This window comes from Amyelois transitella, chromosome 18 (assembly GCF_032362555.1).
Source record: "Amyelois transitella isolate CPQ chromosome 18, ilAmyTran1.1, whole genome shotgun sequence".
Lineage (NCBI taxonomy): Eukaryota > Metazoa > Arthropoda > Insecta > Lepidoptera > Pyralidae > Amyelois > Amyelois transitella.
Genome location: NC_083521.1, coordinates 2325869 through 2347203, shown reverse-complemented (window position 1 = coordinate 2347203; position 21335 = coordinate 2325869). Strand labels below are relative to the sequence as shown.

The window sequence follows — 21335 nt, the reverse complement described above, 5'->3', positions numbered from 1 at the left end:
CTCCATCTCTTTCCCGTGGATGTCGTAAAAGGCGACTAAGGGATAGGCTAACAAACTTGGGATTCTTTTTTAGGCGAGGGGCTAGCAACCTGTCACTATTGGAATCTCGATTCTATCATTAAGCCAAATAGCTGAATGTGGCAATTCAGTCTTTTCAAGACTGTTGGCTCTGTCTACCCCGCGAGGGATATAGACGTGACCATATGTATGTATGTATGTTGTTTAAGAGATAATTAGTTTGATTTTCAGCAAATCGATGTTCTTGAAATTTATTTACTTACTAAAGTGTTAATAAGAACTGGATTCGCTAAAATTTGATCATTTGTATATAACGTAGAGAGGCTGTGCTAAGATTTTATAGAAATTCTCACAGGAGCGATATGTGTGGCAACAATTAGTAAGAGGTTATGGTTATGAGGCAAAATATTATGTATTGTTTTGATTAAAAAAAGGTAAAAATGAATTGTAAAGAGGTTTTATTTCTGTTTTCAGTTTTTTATATGGTTTTTAATAATATATCATAATATTGTTTAATTTCCTTGGATGGATATTTCCAGCACACACCAATATCTCCGACTTCGCGCCATGTTTATCCAAAACGCTCATCCAATTTTGGCAATATCATCACTCCAGCAGACATACATATGGCTACGAAATGTTTGTTTAGAAGTCTAATATATCCAGTAGGCGGAGATGAACGTCAATACTCGTAAAAGGCGACATCATGCCGATAAACCAAAGAGTTTAGTACATCTATCAATAAAATTAGAACCGCGTTTCCCCCAGCAATCAACCGGGATGATGCAGGATCAAAAGCATTAAAAATAAACCAAATCAGCTTAGTTTAAACAGTTTCGATGTTTTCGTAATCGTTTGTAAACATTGCTAGTCGCGGAATATTTGAGGCGGTTTGTGTACGGAAATGCTATGTCTGCTGCGCTTAGTTTATATGGATGATTTTGTATTAGTTGGGTCGTACTTGTAAAAATCTGAATATTTATTCAGATTGGTGTTTTTTTCTGACTGACTAGTATAGTAACGTACGACTAAGTCTTTGATCTCATTACTAGTGGAGTGATAAGTTTTTTTTTATTTTAAATTTGCAAACTCTAGTTTCCATCCAGCGTGTTAAAATCTCATGAATCAATTTAAATAGAATTAAGTTTGCCAAAATATTTTTCTAAAAACATTTCAGCATCTGCTCAACCTTATTCACATTAAGCATCACCTCAATTATTATTGTTATGAATACCATCAATCATCCCATCCAAATTCAAGCGATCTTTTGCGAACTTTTTCAAACTCATTAGACATTTTCACATTGGAAACGTTGAAAGAGAGTCATCAGTTAAATCTCCCTAATGAGTAAGGCCATTCCGAACTTCGCATCATTATCTCGGACATAGAGCATTATCTATTCAAAGAACGATGGCGCACATGTAGTCTACTATCGGAGTTCGGCTACCATGATTGCGGTAGGGTCGGGACGTAAATTAAGGGATTTGTCGTTATAATCACTGGCATATAACTTTGGGATTCCACGGTATTTAGTATTCACAATCCAGAAGCGGTTAAAGATAAAGCCGAAGTTTATGGCGGTGTTCGTGATGGTAATGTACCTACTACAACTTTTTGATAAATAATGCATACTCGTATTAGTTGTTTGAATCGGAAATGTACGTTTAAAAAAAAGTTGGTACATCATAAAATAAATACAGCAGTTATTGTTAATTAAACGTGCCTTTGATAAGGAGATGATAAAAAAGTATGCATAAATCCTAGTTTATTAATTAAATCTGTTATTCCTGTTTATAGTTCTGAATACATATGTCCAGAACTGTAAATAGTTCTGGATACCTATGTCCAGTACTGTAAACAGGAATAACAGAAAAATTCAATCAAAATAAAATCAAGTCTCACAAGCAAACACTCGTACATATATATATAGTTCTTTATCCTTTACGTCTAAACAGAACAAATAGTCACAAACATTGGAGCTCAAAATTAGCTAGATCTATGGGCTATTGATGTCATCGATTCAACTTTTATAAAGCCCATAAAACTATACCCCGACTTATATTATAATTTCTTTTGTTTGTTTGTAACCTCTTCAAGCCTAATCTACTGAACCAATATTCTTGAATTTTTGCGTATATATAAATAAGAATTTGGAGAAGGAGAAATAATATTTTTCATCCCGGTAAAAACTAAAATTCCCGTGGGATTTGCCAAAAAACTTGTGTTCCTTTGTAGGTTCTATCTTAATAAATCATCTTAATTCGTGCGTACAGATGCCGCCAAATTCACGCGGGCGTAGTTGCAAGTAAAAGCTTGTCAAAATATAAAGCCCAAAACGTTCTATGATCACAAACTTTGAGTTGCAAAATAAATCCGTTCCATTTCCCCCGAAACAGCTACTGTAACATAAAACCTGACAAACATTTAAACAGCCAATATTTACACGAACTACTTCAGCCGAGAACTGAAACTTTGCTGAGACGAATTTCGGATCCATTCCCAGCCATTAGCAAGTTAAAATATATTCTTGAGATTTATATGGACTTGCGTTGCTGTCGGTAACGTTACAAAGTAACCAATATACAGAAATGTTAACATTTCTTTAATATATAACACACACAGTTTTGTTGGACGTTTAAATTTAATAAATTTACATGTAGAATTAAAAATATTCATGAACAGTTAAGTAATATTTAAAGAAATCAATCAAAATTTTGATTACATAGTACAGTCACGTTTACACAAAAAGCGACTACTGTTTGACCTCCAAAACCATTGTAAGGGAACCTAATTCATACTGGATCATAATTTCATTTTCAGTTACTGGAATGCGCAGGTTCACGAAGTTTCCTTCACCGTAAGAGCAACGGACAGCAAGAAAGTAATGTACACTCAAGAATAATTCATTAGTTATAAGCTTTAAACAAGTGAACCTATTTTTTACCACTATTAAAACCTATTAAAACCGCCGTGTGGTTCCCGTCACCAATATAAAAAAAGAATAGGACCACTCCATCTCGTTCCCATGGATATCGTAAAAGGCGACTAAAGAATAGGCTTATAAACTTAGGATTCTTCTTTTAGGCGATAAGCTAGCAACCTGTCACTATTTGAATCTCAATTCTATCATCAAGCCAAATAGCTGAACGTGGCCGATCAGTCTTTTCAAGACTGTTGGCTGTGTCTAACCCGCAAGATATAGATGTGATTATATGTATGTATGTAAAAAATAAACGCATCAACATCACCTAGTAACATACCTGTTGGACTATTTAATTTACGTCAAGTCGTGCCTGATCTTCCAGTTCGGATAAATGTAGTGACACGTCTCGAATAGCATTAAGTTACTTATTTCTAACTTGGGCCGATCAAGCGATTACTTCTTGGTGAGAATTTCAATCGGATAGAGAACTTGAATTTATAACTTGGATATAATTTTGCTTTGGAATCAAATGTGGATCAGGATGGTTGAGTGAATATATAACTTTCGTATCTGATTGAAAAATGTTTAAAATTAACATAACATAACATTAACATTTTATGTTAAAATCACGCCTCTTTCCCGGAAGGGTAGGCAGAGACTACATCTTTCCACTTGCCACGATCTCTGCATACTTCCTTCGCTTCATCCACATTCATAACTCTCTTCATGCAAGCTCGGCGGTTTCGGTTACTCTTGACCTGACCCTTTACCAGGACGTCCTTAATTTGATAAAGATATTTAAAAATTATCGTGGATTTAATATTCTCTACTGTCAATCGCCTTTCTATTCTTTAGTTTTCTTCCACCCAAAGGTTGACTGGAAGAGATTGCTTTAGCAATAAGTCCGCCTTTGCACCTCATAACCTATGTATTTTTTTTGTTTTTCTTTTTTATTTTGGTGCAATAATGAGTTTATCTATCTATCTTCTATGGCGTGTCTCTTACGGCGAGTGAAACAGTCGTGAGCAAACCTTCACATTTAGAATATGGAATTTATACCCAGGATGAAGACAGTTTATCATCAAAAATAGGTTCAGATTTAAAATTTTTACCTTAAATGTCATATGATTGCATATAAAAATGAAACGACTCCATATATTTCCCATAGAAGTCGTTAAAAGTGACAAAGGAATAGGCTGATAAACTTGGTATTCTTCTTTTAGGCGATGGGCTAGCACCCTGTTTGCATCATTTAGACATACAGTATAATTCTTTGCGGGACTGTTGGATCTGTCTAGCCCGTAACGTACGTATATAGACGTGATTACATGTATGTTTCTTCAATGACTTTACATCTGCATGAGGAACAGCTTACACACACTTTGTATTTTCTCCGCTATGTAAATACCAGATCGGTAAGAAATCATACTTCATTCAAGTTTTCTTATGAAAAAGAATAAAAAGACGCGTTCAGAAAAGAAATGAAAGGTTATGAATCAAATGATATTATTTCGCCATCAGCATTTTTAAATCTATTTCAAAGGGCGAGTGAACGCTTTTATTCATCTTTCGTCCTTCTAACTCTAATGATCTTTAATGAAAGGAGGTCGATACAACTTATAGGATCCTCCGATGAAAGGAATGAACCTTTCTTCGTAAAAGTCCGTAATGTATTTATTTTTCTTAATTTATTTTTATTAGGCCTGTTTGACGTAATGGTAGAATCTAACTACAACCTAGGTAATAATGAAATACTAACAATTTCATATGTATATCTATAATACTAATCGGCAATAAAGTGCAGTGTGGTTCCCGGCACCAATAAAAAAAAGAATAGGAACACTCCTCTCTCCCATGTATGCTTTCTGATAGAATTAAGACTAAAGTAGCGACAGGTTGCTACCCCATCGCCTAAAGGAAGAATCCCAAGTTTATAAGCCTATCTCTTAGTCGCTTTTTACGACATCCCTGGAAAATAAATGGTCGTATTATTTTTCTGTTAGTGCCGGGAACCACACAGCACCATACTTTCCTACTGGTTTAAATCATAACACCTCCGCTGCTTGATCGGGTAAAAGCAAACAAAAAGAATCCAACGCTATCGATGTACCGTCAGTCATACATCTATCATGCAGATGTCAGTCAACTATGCGAGGTGCGTTCTGTTAAAAATTGTAACATAAGGGCCGTTGTACACTGTGGTTTAGGCGAGGGTCGAATTAAGTTGGTTTTGTTCCACGTTTCTTAGACGAACGTATCTTGATCAAATTAAGGACGTCCTGGCAAAATGTCAGGTCAAGAGTACCCGAAACCGCTGAGTTTGCATGAAGAGAGTTATGAATGTGGATGAAACGAAATAAATATGCAGAGATCGTGCAAGTGGATAGATGTAGTCTCTGCCTGCCCCTCCGGGAAAAAGGCGTCATTTTATGTATGTATGTTTCTTAGACACTGGATTTTTTTATTACAACAGAGTATGAAGAAAGACATAGGATACTTTCCTCTCAAGCGAAGCTGCGGGTAAAAGCTAGTAACTACTTCATACATATAATCACTTCTATATCCCTTGCCGGATACACAGAGCCAACAGTCTTAAAAAGACTGATAGGCCACGTTCAGCTGTTCGGCTTAATGATAGAATTAAGATTCATTTAGTGAAAAGTTGCAAGCCCGTCCCCTAAAAGAAAAATTTCAAGTTTTTATATTATTGTAGTCTATCCCTTAGTCGCTTTTTACGGCATTCATTAGTAAGAGATGGAGTGAGACCATTCATTTTTGTTAAAGCTATTTATTTTTTATTTATTTGGCGTAAATAAATAAATCTTAGAACTTAACCACTTGTCTGTTATTGACCTAATGTGTGTAAACAGCCTTAAAAATAAACGGATGTGATGAATGTTAGGAGTATGTCTTTATCAGTCGCGTACTGATAAAATGTTTCTTGAATAGTTTGAAAAAGGTGCGTCAGGATTTGAAGTAAGTTTGTTAATCCTATTGTAAGAATGTGTACGAGAATAACCCTTTGTTATAAAGATTATTTTTTTTAAATGAGTGCGTATTTTAATGTCAATTTTATTACTAACTTCATCCGCGTTCAACTGTAATTCTAGATTTCAAAGTTCCCGTGGGATTTAAAAATATAATTAGCTAATACATACATACATTTTTTTTGAAGGCGGTTGAAAATCGATCCAACGGTTTTATAGTGATAAGAGTAATTTAGTTACAATGATTGACAGATTACTAGACAGGCAAACGTCACGGACTTAGACGGATTTTATTGCACATCTTTCAGGCTCTGTCTACACTTCTATGGTATAAAGACGTGATGACGTACTTTTTGTTTGAAAACAATTTATTAAATCTGTAAATCAGTAAATTCTGGGTAACATTATTACGTAATCATTCTATTGCGTTCAGATTTTCAAGACATACTTTTTTTTTTACTGTTTTTGTTATTCTGAAAAATAAATAAAATGACTTTTGTATATATAGTCTGTTCAAGAACATGCCCTACTTATGCCTCCAAAAGAATTACTATTTCCCATTCTGAATTATGTAATTTAATCTTCATATCTTTAGTGTACCGTATTTCAGACTCAAAGGGCTTTTTCCTGTTACAAAAATAGTTTTGGTGAAAAACATGTTTTTCATACTAAAGTATCGATTAACATCCCATCCCAAAAGGGCCATAGTAAAATCGTGAACGGATTTAAAGGTTTATTTTTGGAGCGGGATTTGATTGTTGTCATATGTAGGTATAATAGGGATAGGCTTACAAACTTGGGATTCTTTTTTAGGCGATGGGTTAGCAACTTGTCACTATTTGAATCTCAATTCTATTATTAAGCTAAATAGCTGAACGTGGCCATTCAGTCTTTTCAAGACAGTTGGCTCTGTCTACCCCGCAAGGGATATAGACGTGACCATATGTATGTACATATGTATTATATGTATAATACATGCCGTGTGGTCGTCGGCGCCAATAGAAAAATAATGGGACCACTCAAACTCCTTCTCTTAGTTGTCTTAAAAGGCGATTAAAGGATAGGCTTATAAACTTGGGATTCTCCTCTTAGGCGAGAGGTTAGTAACTTATCATTATTTGAATCTCAATTCTATCATTAGCAACAGCTAAACGTAATGTTTCGGTCTTTTCAAGAAACCGTACCTAAATACTTAAAACATATATATTGTAACCATATTCAAGGAATAAATGATTATGATTTTTTTTTTATATATACCCCGCAAGGGATATTGCCGTGATTATATGACTATGTGTGTAGGTACAAATAATGCGGCTCTACATCAAAACGAGTTTAAAAGTTATATGGCTGTAAGTGATGAAGCGTTAAAGAATTCGATACCTCATAATTTTGATGTATCACATTACTTAATAGCGAAAAAAATCCTTTGAAACCGTACATTTTATAAGCAACCCGTTTTAAATTAAGTTTGTAGGTAGTTCTTTCCTTATTGCATAGAATAATTTTTGTCTTTTGTCCGTATTTTCCTTTCAAAAACATGTAATTGGCTCAAAGATTGTATTCTCTTGGTGTCACGTATTTTGTAACTGCTGTTGATTTTTGTAACAAAAATAAGTAAATAAAAAATAAAACCCGAAAAAGTTGGCGAAGAACCAAATAATAAAAAATAATAAACACAGATATTAATTAATTTTGAAAATTTTATTGAACACAAGGTGTTATACGTATTAAAAAAAACAAGAAATAAATCAATTTTAATACTAGACACTGATACTACCAATGCGTTTAAGTACTCTTCGTATGTAACACGAATTTTATGCATTCTTAAATAAATATTAAATATCGTCAGAAAAATAAATGTGACATACATACATACATACATATGGTCACGTCTATCTCCCTTGCGGGGTAGACAGAGCCAACAGTCTTGAAAAGACTTAATGGCCACTTTCAGCTATTTGGCTTTATGATAGAATTAAGAGTCAAATAGTGACAGGTTGCTAGCCCATCGCCTAAAAAAGAATCCCAAGTTTATATGAATATAATAAATGTGAATTTAGTTTAAATCGATATTTGTCTCTTCTTTTATTGTTTTAAGCTTCAATTTAAATCCAAAGAGTTCGAAATTCATTATGTATTATTTATTAAAACTTAAAAAAAATAAATAGAAAACAAATTTTACTTACATTTCCTTTAAATTTGAATTTGTGTCAATTAACACACGTGTCACATTCAAATCTAATTAGAATTGTTGTTAGTCTTGCTGCTAATCTGCATATTCAAAAATTTGGTCGGCTTGTTAGTCGTTTGTTGAAATGGGAACGCATTAAGATTTTGTTAACTAATTTAGACAATTTACGTTTTTAACTATCTCTCTTTTTGCGTCTCAGTAGCATTTTTTGCGGTGTTATGCTTTAGAACTTTGTATGATATAAAGTGGTATAGCTAATATCGTTTTAGAAGCATCATGATACACGCTATAAATAGATTTGCTTTTACAGAAATCTGCTTAATACGAAACTCTACTTGGAATTTTTATGCATAAAATCTTTTGAAAACTCGCCAAAACATCTTATATCGAGACTAAGCGTTTAGTCTAATGAATTTTTCATCCTAAAGGGACGATAAAACAATTCAAAGTATATGTTCTGCGATTCTTTTATTATTATTTTTTAATAAATTTTGTACAGTTAGCAAAGTATGATTATTGAAAATATATACAATAATGAATAACGACTCTTTATGTCAGCCATAATATTTCCATTTTTGCACTTTAGAAACAATTATTTCAGAAATATTTAGTGATTAGCTTATTATTTGATGTACAACTATTAGCTAGCATACGTTATTTCAACTTTGATGTTAGTTATAATTATATACGACAATCAAAGATGCCTAATTAATAAATAACAATTTAGTTAATGCTGCGTCACATTCATCTTTCTAGAAAATTAATTATGAATCTTTTGAGACAATAAACCATTAATTAAACTAAGTGTAATAGTATTGTCTAGCCCACGGGTATCAGAATCTTGCACAAATAAAAGTAATTTACTAACAAAAACTCTAACTCAATCACAAACAATACTCTATTATAATGAATTGTTTTGTTACATGTTCATCTGAAAACTGCTTGTTCATTGTTGGGCTTTATTCCGCCCACATGTTTTATGTAATGAGTTAGTTCTTCATTAATTTAATCAATTATCTCAAAAGAACACACTCATTTACATTACGGATTCCAATTAGCATTAGAAAAGCCGAACAGCATGTAAATTCATAATGTTCCGTCTTTAACTTCATTAACATCTAAGTTAATCGTTTTAACTGCTATATTTCCAGCAATATCGAATTCCTAAACCGACGCAGTTCTAAAAGTCATAACATTTGCTGAAACCAAATCATTTCATGTTTCCGTTCAGATGTTACACTGCTTTGATTCTCAGTGTTCCATTAAAACATCTGAACAGTTAAACTGGCATTTCTAATACATTTCTGACATATGTATGTGTTTATTTTTGACAGTCAACCGAATCTCATTGCGTTAACCACATCCGTAGATACAATTGCAACATTAACTGACCATCAAACCGACCAGCACTTTCACAAGAAATGTGCAAAACTGCGTTCAAGTCAAACACTGAGTCACAACACAGTATAAATCCTCGCTGGGTTTGTAGGGCGCACTATCTGGGAATAAACATCCCTATACAAACAACTCGATGCACTGAGAATACGATATTATGGACGCGGGTTGGGAAGGCGGCAGCGATACGCCTCCTTCGACGATTGGGGCGAGACTGACTGAAATTATGTTTGGTGGCGGCCGCCACACCGGCTATTGCATCCGAGCATAAACGAAAACGACCGAATATAATTTTGAGGTGGGAGAGAGAAGATGTTAAATCTGATTGGAGAGATAAGGATAGAACCACAGGTAGGGTGGGAGATGGCTGCATCAAGCGTAGGGGTTTTGTCTATGCAGGTTGAGATTGAGAGAGTGCATTTGAGAGAGGCGTAAGTGATGCCTGGCGGCTAGCGCTTGGACTATTATTTTATACTATTAATGAATTGATGACTTAACTGACCTGAATTGTGGGCAATTTTATTTAATTGTTATGGACGATAAAGCAATTTTATGATCAAGCTTGTAGAGGCAGAATTGTTTGATCTTGTTGATACTGTGTTAGAGTTACAAAAGAAATTAACATACGTTAGAAATATATTATGCAATTAACTTTCGACTATTTGAATGTTATATTAAGTAATAAACTTTCGTGATTTAGTACGGTTATTCTATATTTTTTTTTAATTTCTTACAAGACTCTTATAAGTGTCCTTACTGGCGGTGCTGAAACAATAATTTCACACCAATCTGACTTAAATATGTCGTGCCTCGAGAATACTAATGGTATTTGCTGGTAAACTTAAAATTTTAAAACTTACAATTCACATTTTATAATTTATTGAAACAATCATAATGAAGTTTGTGATTGAAGTACATTCATTTGAAACTAATTAAACATGATCAGAATGAATTTCGAAAACGATTATTGTAGTTAGTTATAAATTTAAAAAAAAAAAATCAATTCGAAAAATGAACAGCCGAAAATAATTGACAAGTAAAGTTCCGTTAGTGATACGCCAAATTAAAGATTAATATTAACATTCCAAAATAAAAAAAGCTACTAACAAGATATCTCACAGCAAGTCCAAAAACAAAATATCTTCTATGAATGCCTAAGCTCTATAAAGTGCGGATAATCTCATCTTTCATAAAAGGCAAGCTAAGGAGGTGATTCAAATACAATATAGCATTCCATGGTCATTGGATAGTCTGACCCATTCTGAGCCGTAACTGTGATTTGCTCCCGTTAAATCTGACATTTTGATCCAACTATTGAAAATAATATAATTAGGTCAAAAGAGAACATAATTATATTACAATATGACATCACTTCAAATGGTGTCGATGTTTTTGTTGTTATATCTGTAGCGAGAGCGATGATTCGGCTCGACCACCGTCAAAGGGAAGATCCTCTGCCGGGCTAGGTGTGATGCCTGGGGAACCGCGGCTCCGACGATGTTGTGTCGGAGGTTATATATGTGCTCCGATCCGTGTGAAATCTTTGCTTGCGCGATTTAGACTTGTCGCTGTTTTTGACTGATAGCGTCGCGTGATTGGTTGTTGCGACTTGTAGCGTAGAGATGTCGCAACGTATCTTTATTTTATAAAACAATTTTAAATTATACATACAGAATGTATTACAATGGTGAATGGTAAATTTAGCTGTTTGGTTAGACACGCTATAAAAATATTTGGATGTTAAAAAAAAGTTAAGGGAAATCAAGATAAACAGAACTCAATTTGGAAATAGGAAAACACAAGATTATAATAGTGAAGAGAATCGAAAAAAATTAAGTGTAACCATCACATTTTAAATAAGTTTAAAACTTGGTTGTGGCATTTTCGTATACGAATGTATGGGATTCAAATCAACATGTGAAACTTTTATGCAAAACTTTGTAAAATGCCAACACTATTTTTTGATGATAATCATTAGCAATCAAAGAAATCATGTCATCATTCAGACTAAAAAACAAATGCCGTGTGGTTCCCGAGCATCAATATAAAAAAGGATAGGACCATCTCTTTGCCATGAATGTCGTAAAAGGAGACTAAGGGTTATTTTATATACCTACTTGAGTTTCTTCCTTTAGGCGATGGACTAGTAACCTGTCACTTTTAAGATTCAAAATCTCAATGCTATCATTAAGCGTAACAGCTAAACATGGCCTATCAGACTTTCTAGACTGCTTTCTCTATGTACCCTGCAAGACGTGATTATATGAATGAATAAATGGAATTAACAAATCAGAATGTATAATATCATCCAAGTAGGAGGTTGATTCAACGGTAACAAAGGGAGCCCGTATTTACTGCGGGTGTTAAATAATAATGTTCGGATGGTTACGAGGTGATTTGCATGTACCGATGTACTGCCTTATTGGGAGGCGATGGAAGGAGAATTTGCTAAAGGTATTCTCGGTTTAAGATCGAAATGAATGCAGAATCAGAGCAAATAAACCCAATTAAACTGTATTATAGTTTGGTAAATTTGTTCATGTTCGAGTACTGGTATTAGGTAGATTCGAGTAAGATGTTGACTGTGGCTTCACCACAGTAAATTTCTCGGAAATTACGTCTGTTTAAGGGCTAATAAACTTCTTCTTTTGGGCGATGATCTAGCAACCTGTCACTATTTGAATCGTTATTCCACCATTAAGCCAAACAGCTGACCGTGGCCTTCCAGTATCTACTAGACTGTAATAACATATATTTGTTACTACCTGTCCCGGCAAATGTTGTTTTGCCATATAAATAATTTTTAAGTAATTTCTAGTTAAAAAAAAAAGATAAGGGTGGACAACCCTTGTCACTAAGAGGTATAAAACATAGAGATGTTGGCCGATTCTCAGACGTACTCAATATGCTCACAAAATTTCATGAGAATCGGTCAAGCCGTTTCGGAGGAGTACGGGAACGAACATAGTGACACAAGAATTTTATATATAAGATAAAGCCTGTTAGTGGCAGTACAAGCGAAAAATTGTGGGAATTCATTATTTATGGAAATTTTATCACTATAGTGGACTGATCACTTTAAGTTCGTTTTCAGAACAATATTACGGAAACTATGTCAGTCGCATTAGTTTTGTTTTAAAAGATAGCCCTCTTCGTGAAATTGAAGTGTGACTCATATAACTTATCCAAGCAAACAAATTTAAATACGAATGAATGTCTTACATTTCAAAGTTAGGTGGATTAGTCATCGTCAGAGTGTAAATTTTTAATGTTGTTGTTCCCTTTGAAGAACTTTGCACAATCGTAAAATGATCCAGTCACTTGTTCATTTGCAGACTTGTCTTTATAGTTGACTTCTGTGTGGTCTGGTTTTCATGAAAATATAATAATTTATATATTTGTTAACCATATCTGCAAAAGATAACTTAGTTTATGAGCTCCGCTTTTAATTCAAAGACAAATTAACTCAAGTGGAGTTTCCAAATAATTAATATACCAAAAATATGATTTAACACTAGAAGGGTCGGGGAAATTGCATACCTTCAAAGACCGCGACCGTCAAATTGACGGTATATGATAATTACGGAGAAAATATGATTGAAATATGTACCTATGTGTGTCATAAAAACAAAATTACGAATTTTAATTAATGCTTTTAATTAAATACTTTGATTAGTAACATAAAACATTTATTACAAATAATTTTTTTAAATACTTTTTTTACACATTGACCACAAACAGCTTTCTGGCAAATAGTACATAAGTCACAAGTGCGGTTCTTTTTACATTTTGAATTAATTTGACATTGTCGTCTTTTTTGTGATGTAGAAGGCTGTTCTTCTTCAATAGTTATGTTATCCAAACGTTGAAAAGCTGATGCACTTTGTTTTTTATTCACGTACTCTGCGCGAAGTTCACTTACAAGTTGTAGAATATAATTATGACGAGAAATGTTTTCACCTGTAACTTGGCGATAAATAATCCATGAATTTATGGCGGCCAAATCTAGAATATTATAGAAGACGTGGACTGGCCATCTTCGTGTTCCAGCTCTTACAGTATATTTTCGTGCCATTTGGTCAATTATATCCACGCCTACCTTAGTTTCGTTATAAAATTGTATAGTCTCCGGTAGTTTTTTTTTTTGACTCAGCATCAATATGAATATTTTCGTGTAATGTACTCAATACAATGACATTTTTCCCAGGTTTACCTTGATAAATTGTTAGGGTTGTGTTTGTTGCCGATTTCAGTATAAAGGTTTCATATCTCTTTGTACGAATGTTTCTACAATTCGCTGGTACTTCTCGTCTTGCCCGTCTCATTGTTCCAACAATACTTGTACTTTCAGATCTAAGCTTTTCTGCCAATTTTAGAGATGTGAAAAAATTATCCGTTGTAACGTTCCGACCTTTTTTGAGGTAAGGTTGTAACAATTTCATAACAACATGTTCTGGTAACGACATATTACTTAGGCGCTCACTATCTTTTCCTAAATAAGGAAAACCCCCACATAGATATTTGCTCTCAACATCCACTAATAACCAAAACTTTATTCCAAATTTATCAGGCTTGTTCGCAATATATTGCAAAAAAGGCCAACGTGTTTTCGATGGAAATAACTGCTCATCAACAGTCATATTTTCACCAGGAATGTAACACATTTGGCAATTTTCTATAAAATTATTCCATATATCAGAAATCATTGCAAATTTGTCAGTAGATAAACGTGTATTACGCGTGCTTCTCAAATCAAATCGTAAATATTTTATTATTTCTTTGAATCTATTTTTACTCATAGTATTTTTGAAAACTGGCGGACCCCATTCTAAGGACCATAAAATGTCTAGGTCTAAATGGCTCATGTTGTAAGCTCCACGTGCATAAATCAGTCCAATGAAAGCATCTAATTCATCTAAAGAAATTTCCCACGATTCATCTTGACATTTGATACGTGCTTCAGTTTCAGTGCACAACTTTATGCGTCGTAATATAAATTCTTGAATAAAAAGACGCCAAGAAGTAATAACTTTTTTGGATTCTACATACCGCTTTGCATATGGAGTGGGACCTGGGTTTTCTCTCAGTACATTTTGCCGACTTCGACGGCCCGTCGTTCCACCACTAAAACTAGGAATACACGTCCATTCAGTGCCATCACTAGCCACTTGTCTCATACCTATTTCGGGTAATGATGACGTTCTGACTTGCCTCCCACCACGTGTCATACTTCCCGAATGCACTGCTCTTCCGCTGGATCCAGGTCTTCTGCCACGACTTCTACGTATACCACGTTCGCTGTGTAAATTACTGTCCTGCGTTTCACTGTCGAAATGACTTTCAGTTGGAATGTCGGCTTCTGAATCCTCAGATGTAGAACTTTCTTGGTCTAGCTGAAAGTCTTCATCTTCGTTATCACAATGCGTTACTGATAATTCATTGCCACTTTCATCACCTGAGTCATCTTCTTCAATATTACAAAGTTGCGATAACTCTCGTTCTATTTCTAAACTCGAGAGCTGTTTGGAACGCCGATTGGAACTCATTATAAAATAAACACACGACAATTCTCTTCAAATAATCAGTTGAAACTGTAAGTCATGTCAATAAACACAACATATAAATATATAGGTAAGATAAGAAGGTAGAAACAAAACTTTTGTTTATAACACTTCAAAGTATTCAAGTGCCGTCAAATTGACGGCGTCCGGTCTTATTAGGTATGAGTAAGCATACCCCGCATATCAATCATTATTTATTTATTTTTATTAAGTTAAAACTTATACAATCATAAGTTATGAAAAGTCATTAAATATGAATACAAACTGAAATACAGACAAAAAGTTATTAGCCATCAAAATTATTTTGCCGTCAAATTGACGGCCATGGCCCTTCTAGTGTTAAAGCGTCCTTTTTTTACACATTTTTCCTTGTTATCCTTAGTTTATAATTGCTCTTAATGTAAAATTAAAAAGAAATATAATCTAACCCCAAAACAGCAAAATGCATCAAAATCGTACCTACATTACATAATACCTATTATATTTTTTACACTGCCATGGGTTTATTAAAACCATAAAACATATCCCAATTCTAATTACTAAAATGTCTTTTATGACAAGCATCTTGTTCAATATTTTCTGCAGCAAAGCCCAAGGCGTCGAAGCACGAAGCACGCACGTAGTGGTCAATTAGTGTACTTGTCTTTGTTATATTTACGACCCATTTTGTGGTGTCTACTCGTGGACTGGTGTCGCACCCATACGTCCTATGCTCTCATCCTTTATCGACGCAAAGATCTTTGCCAAGTTGTCCAAAAATTACTTGTGTAAAATAAATTAAATCAGTCGCAGACGAAATGTTATATTATTTTACAAGAGTGAAATATTTTGTAATATTATTTCCAATTTTTCATATACTTTCGTAAGAACGAGAAACTTAAGTGTCCTTATGTTTGAGTTGTACATAATCTCTTGTTCTGGTCACTCTAGTTAAGTAGAGCGCCCTTTACACTGAAAAATAGAGAAATTCGACACTCAACATTTTTCCCGCTTTTTCTGATCATGGCATGTTTTTGGTAACTTTTTAAAATAAAACGACGAATGTTAGTGACAAGTAACGGCTGACTTTAATTTCCTTTTTGAAAAGACTTATTTAAGGATTATTGTTTAAGATTATGATACTATGACCCGTTTAAACATTTTATCGTATAAAATATTTTGATACATTACAACAATATTAAGTATAATTGTTAAAGTAGTCCACTTTTCATCAATTTTCAAGTGAACTTCAACATATTTATAAACACTACTTAAAAATCTTTTCACTCCGAGTGAATAGACGAGTAACAAAAAGCAGATGGGTGTTAAAAAGTGGCAAGTCGTATGCACCCATGTTTGAAAATTATGTGACAGTGCGTTTAACATGAAATATACAAGTTGTTAGCAGCCTTCCCATAACTAGTGGTTATTTAGTTCCTCAATAGTTTTGCGTAATCCTGTCATTGTAATGTTAGGTCGTACTTGTATTTAACGTGAAAGGTAATAACTCTCAATTTTACAGGTTCTCAATTTTGGATGACTCACAATGAGGTGGATGTTCACAACATACAATCTCCAGTGATTTCGAGGAATTGTGTGTGAATACAAGTCAAAGGCTTTTATTGGTATATTTTGCTGACACGTGGCTCAAGGACTTATATCAAACAATCAAACCAAGTTATTGGAGGAATACATCAAACTACCATATCATTCAAAGTGAGAAATCTCAGTGATACAGATATATCAAGAAAAGTAACGTTTTGAAAGTGAAAACTCAATATTGCGTGGGCTATTGACCTCATATCTATAGATGTAAAACAGAACGCGTCAAACATCCCTCCTTTTCTCGAAGGATCAAAAGTGTTTTCGCCAAGTATCAAATAAAAGAATCACACACGCGCTGAGTTTCACACACCGTCGCTCCAAAGAGCTCGATCAAGATTGACACTTGACATTAATCGTGGGAGTGACGCTTCCAGATCTTTAGTTCAGCCAGCATATTTTAATTTGATGGGATCGTCCCCTTAGCCTATTGGTGTGGGGTACAAGTAAACTAGTTGTTGTAGATTTTCATTAGCAACCGCAACTATTATTAGATTATTTTTACAAATGCTGTCTACTTTAATGTATTTAGTTTATTTATCAGACAGTGGTTCAACAGATTAACTAGACATATTGTAAATACCCTGAAGCTAGCCATATTTCATAACTATGATTGCTTTTTCAATCTCATCAATTTCGCTATTAATTTTACTCTTAGTTTCTTCAAGAAGGACTAGAACCTTCCGCTTATTAAATATTTTTTTTATGGTACGTTTTAAACATCACCTAATTAATAATTGTCATTATCTTATGGTTTCACAACATTAAAAATGTTGTAGAAGAAGCAAAAACAAACTGCACTGCAGCATTTTCTCATTGTGCTTGTGCAAATTTTCTTTTAGGATAGCACTTATTTGAGCCAAAAGCAATGACTTACAAAATACAGTTTTATTACGTAGCATAGCTAATACGTATTTCAATAATCGCATAACTGGTCAAAAAAGCACATTGAGAATAAAATAACATTCAGAAATATCCTAAATTCAGGCGAACTTTATGCTCACCACGCTTAGACCAATTATCTTTTAGAATGTCACTTATTTTGAGCCAAAAGCAATGACCTACAAAACGCTGCTTAATTAGGCTCAACCAAAACTTATTTCAAAAATCGAAAAGACGAGTAAGAAGCACATCGACAAATAAATAATCTCCAGAAACATCCTAAATTTAGACGAGTTTTATGCACGCTGCACTGCGACCAATTATCTTTTAGGATAGCACTAAATTTGAGCGAAAAACAATGACCAACAAAACGCTGCTTAATTAGGCTCAACTAAAACTAATTTCAAAAATCGAAAAGACGAGTAAAAAGCACATCTATACTAATATTATAAAGCTGAAGAGTTTGTTTTGTTTGTTTGTTTGTTTAAACGCGCTAATCTCAGAAACTACTGAACCGATTTGAATAATTCTTTCACTGTTAGATAGTCTATTTATCGAGGAAGGCTATAGGCTACATTTTTTCCCGGATTTCTTACGGGAAACGTCAACAATGCAGGTGAAAGTTGAATGAGTCGGCCATCTGCGAGCTTTCCACGCGAACGCTGCGCAAACCAACAAAGATATAGTAAAACAATGTACTAAAGATGTGAAGTACTCATTTTTTGCCACAAAAAAGTCCGCGAGAGCATATATCTATCTCTTAAGGTTTACTTGCAATAACCACTTTTATGTTCATTTTTTAAGATTATTTTTTCATTATAAACATAAGTTATTTTGAAACCAATTTTCTTTAATTCAGTATTAATCCTTATCCAAATAAATATGTTTATTACTTTCGGCTTTTCATGTAGACTAAAATTGCCATTTATAGTATATAAATCAGACGAATAGGTTTTGAGATATAGTCGTTATAAGCAATTTGCAGCGAAACATTTAATACGGCGAACCAGCGTTCTTTCTAATATGCGGGACCGCCTGACACCCCGCATCTTTCGATCGCCCTGCTCTATCCTACTTCCTACATATAGATAGATAGGTATCATTCTACTTATAATACTTCCTTTGTATGTTTGTCTGTTTTACCTCTTACCTACTTTTAAACTGATTATGTCTATCTTTTAAGATTGTTGTTGATTATGAGAATTTAATTGTAAACACAACTGTCTTTGATATCACTTAATTTCAATGAACATCTTAGAAGATATTACTATTTTAAAGTAAAGTAACTATACGGTCTCCGTTCCGTCGCGGGTAATGATGCGGGCCAAGTCGTCGCCAAGTCGCATAACAATTAGCAGCTATAATTGATAAAGCCGAGGAGGATGTTTGCAAAAATAAATATGATGCCCAAAATAACTATTCCACGCGGACGAAGTCGCGGGCACAGCTAGTCGATAAATAAATAATCTCCAGAAACATCCTAAATTTAGACGAGTTTTATGCACGCTGCGCCGCGACCAATTATCTTTTAGGATAGCACTAAATTTGAGCGAAAAGCAATGGCTAACAAAACGCTGCTTAATTAGGCGTAACTAATACGTATTTACAAATTCCACTCCGTAGGTGTCGCATTGCAGTGCTGTGAAATACACTGCTATATCCGAACTGCGTTATTAAAACTAATTTATTTTAAGTGCTCAACTTTACTGGTGTATTTTACATTTTCAAGGTATTTATACTGTTGTACAAATCATAGAAATCGAATACAGGAGAAGAGAAGTGGTAAGTATTTTGGTAAATTACATACATACATATATATGGTAACGTCTATATCCCTTGCGGGGCAGACAGAGTCAACAGTCTTGAAAAGACAGAATGGCCACGTTCAGCTACTTGGCCCAATGATAAAATTGAGATTCAAATAGTGACAGGTTGCCAGCCCATCGCCTAAAAAAAGAATCCCAAGTTTGTGAGCCTATTCCTTAGTCGCCTTTTACGACATCCATGGGAAAGAGATGGAGTGGTCATATTCTTTTTTTGTATTGGTGCCGGGAACCACACGGCACGTATTGTATTGTATCCGATATTATAAGTTTTATTTGATGGCCTGACATCTGTTAAGAAAACTGCGTGTGTTTAGACGTCGGCACGTCACTCAACACTCAAGTTTTTAATTACTAACTTTTGTCCGAGGTTTCGCTACCGTGGGAATTCTCTGAAAAAGAATCCTTTGTTTGATTTTAGGTGATAAGCTTACATACAAAGCTTCATCAATCCAGTGATTTAGTTATAAGCGCAATAGAAAAGGAGTCTTGCACCTTGATTAAAAGTATGAATTTCAATTGAAAAAAATTGATATGTATATCAAATAGTTTTGTCTTTATGAGACATTCACTATTCGATGAGGAGATGCGAGAAAAATTTTATACATATCAAGCAGTGCAATAAAATGTATGTACTTAAGGCCGTCATCCATGGCTGATAGCTATACTAAAACTTAATATTGAATATTTAATAATTTAAAAATATAGTATCAGGGTTTCCCACCTTAACTAAAATAATAAAATAAATACTTTAATATTTTCAAAATTTGATTAGGTGTTATCATTTTCCTTTTTTTTAAATATGTTGATGTTTTTGTATCAATAACAAAAATAACATTTGCATTTTCTTGTCCGTATATGTTACATTAATAGTTATTTATTCGCATACTATACGTACTTAGGGGTTGACGTTTAAAAGTTATGCAAGCTTTTAAAAATTAATTAATAATAAGCTTGTACACGTATATCTATGTATTTGACTTAAGTAAATACAGATGACTTGACCACAAATATATCTTGACCTGAGCACTGTGTATATTTCTGTGCAATAAAGATATTTTATTAACCAACAAATATTATAGTTATAAAAATTTGGAATCAGTAGCTAACAGAAATATATTTTTATAATTACACTTATTCGCCTGCAAAACATTTTATTTTCAAAGGCTTACAATTCATTTTGGCGCACCAATTTTTTTTACCGCCATGACAGATTTGTTAGCAGCAAAAGCTAACTTAAGAATGCAAGAGGTTATAGATGAGGATGTGAATGAAGCACGTAAGGAATATAAAAAAATGAAAGATTTGGTTAAGAAAGCTGTGATTAGAAAGAAAGAAGAGTATAAAGAGGATTTTGATAAAAGGCTATCAGAAGACTTTCAGTCAAATCTGAAAGTATTCTGGAAATCCGTAAGGTCAGCCCGAGGAAATACTATAACCAGAGAGCTGACTAGGATCAGATGCCAGGATGGTAGCGTTGTGAAAGGAGAAGAATGTGTGCTAAAGATATGGAAGGACTATTTTGAGAGTTTATTTGAAAAAAAGGAAGAAAATAAGAAAGAGTTCTGCTATAGCGAAGAAAAGAGAATGAGATGGAAGGCGAAATTGAAATGTTTGAAATTGTGGAAGCACTTAAGAGTATGAAAGCGGGTAAGGCTGCCGGGTATGATAGAGTGTCGGTCGAGATGCTTAAAGCAGGAAAAGGCGTCGTAGCTAGACAGTTGTACTGCCTTTTCAATTTGTGTTGGAGAAGCGGCCGAGTACCAAAAGATTGGTGTAAGGCTGTTATTGTGCCACTTTACAAAGGAAAAGGGTCACAACTGGACTGCAAAAATTATCGTGGTATAAGCCTGCTTAGCGTCGTCGGCAAATTGTATGCTAAGGTATTGATTAATAGAGTCAGGAATGAAACTGATGACAAAATATGGGATGCTCAAGCGGGATTTCGAAAGGGAATGGGATGTACTGATCAGG

At 34.1% G+C, this 21335-nt stretch overlaps 1 protein-coding gene across 2 annotated transcripts in view; it reads right to left on the bottom strand.

Annotated features, from left to right (window-relative positions):
- The window catches only part of LOC106136254 (uncharacterized), a 166871-nt gene that overhangs the window by 143658 nt on the left and 1878 nt on the right, over positions 1-21335 (bottom strand). The window contains exons 1-2 of one of the 2 annotated variants that reach the window (XM_013336741.2): positions 9512-9710; positions 8115-8199 (exon numbers count right to left, since the gene is read on the bottom strand). The exons of the other annotated variant lie outside the window; for it this stretch is intronic. The gene's annotated coding sequence lies outside the window, so the exon portion shown is untranslated. Of the gene's footprint in view, positions 1-8114; positions 8200-9511; positions 9711-21335 lie in introns of those variants that run through there. 2 annotated transcript variants of the gene reach the window in all.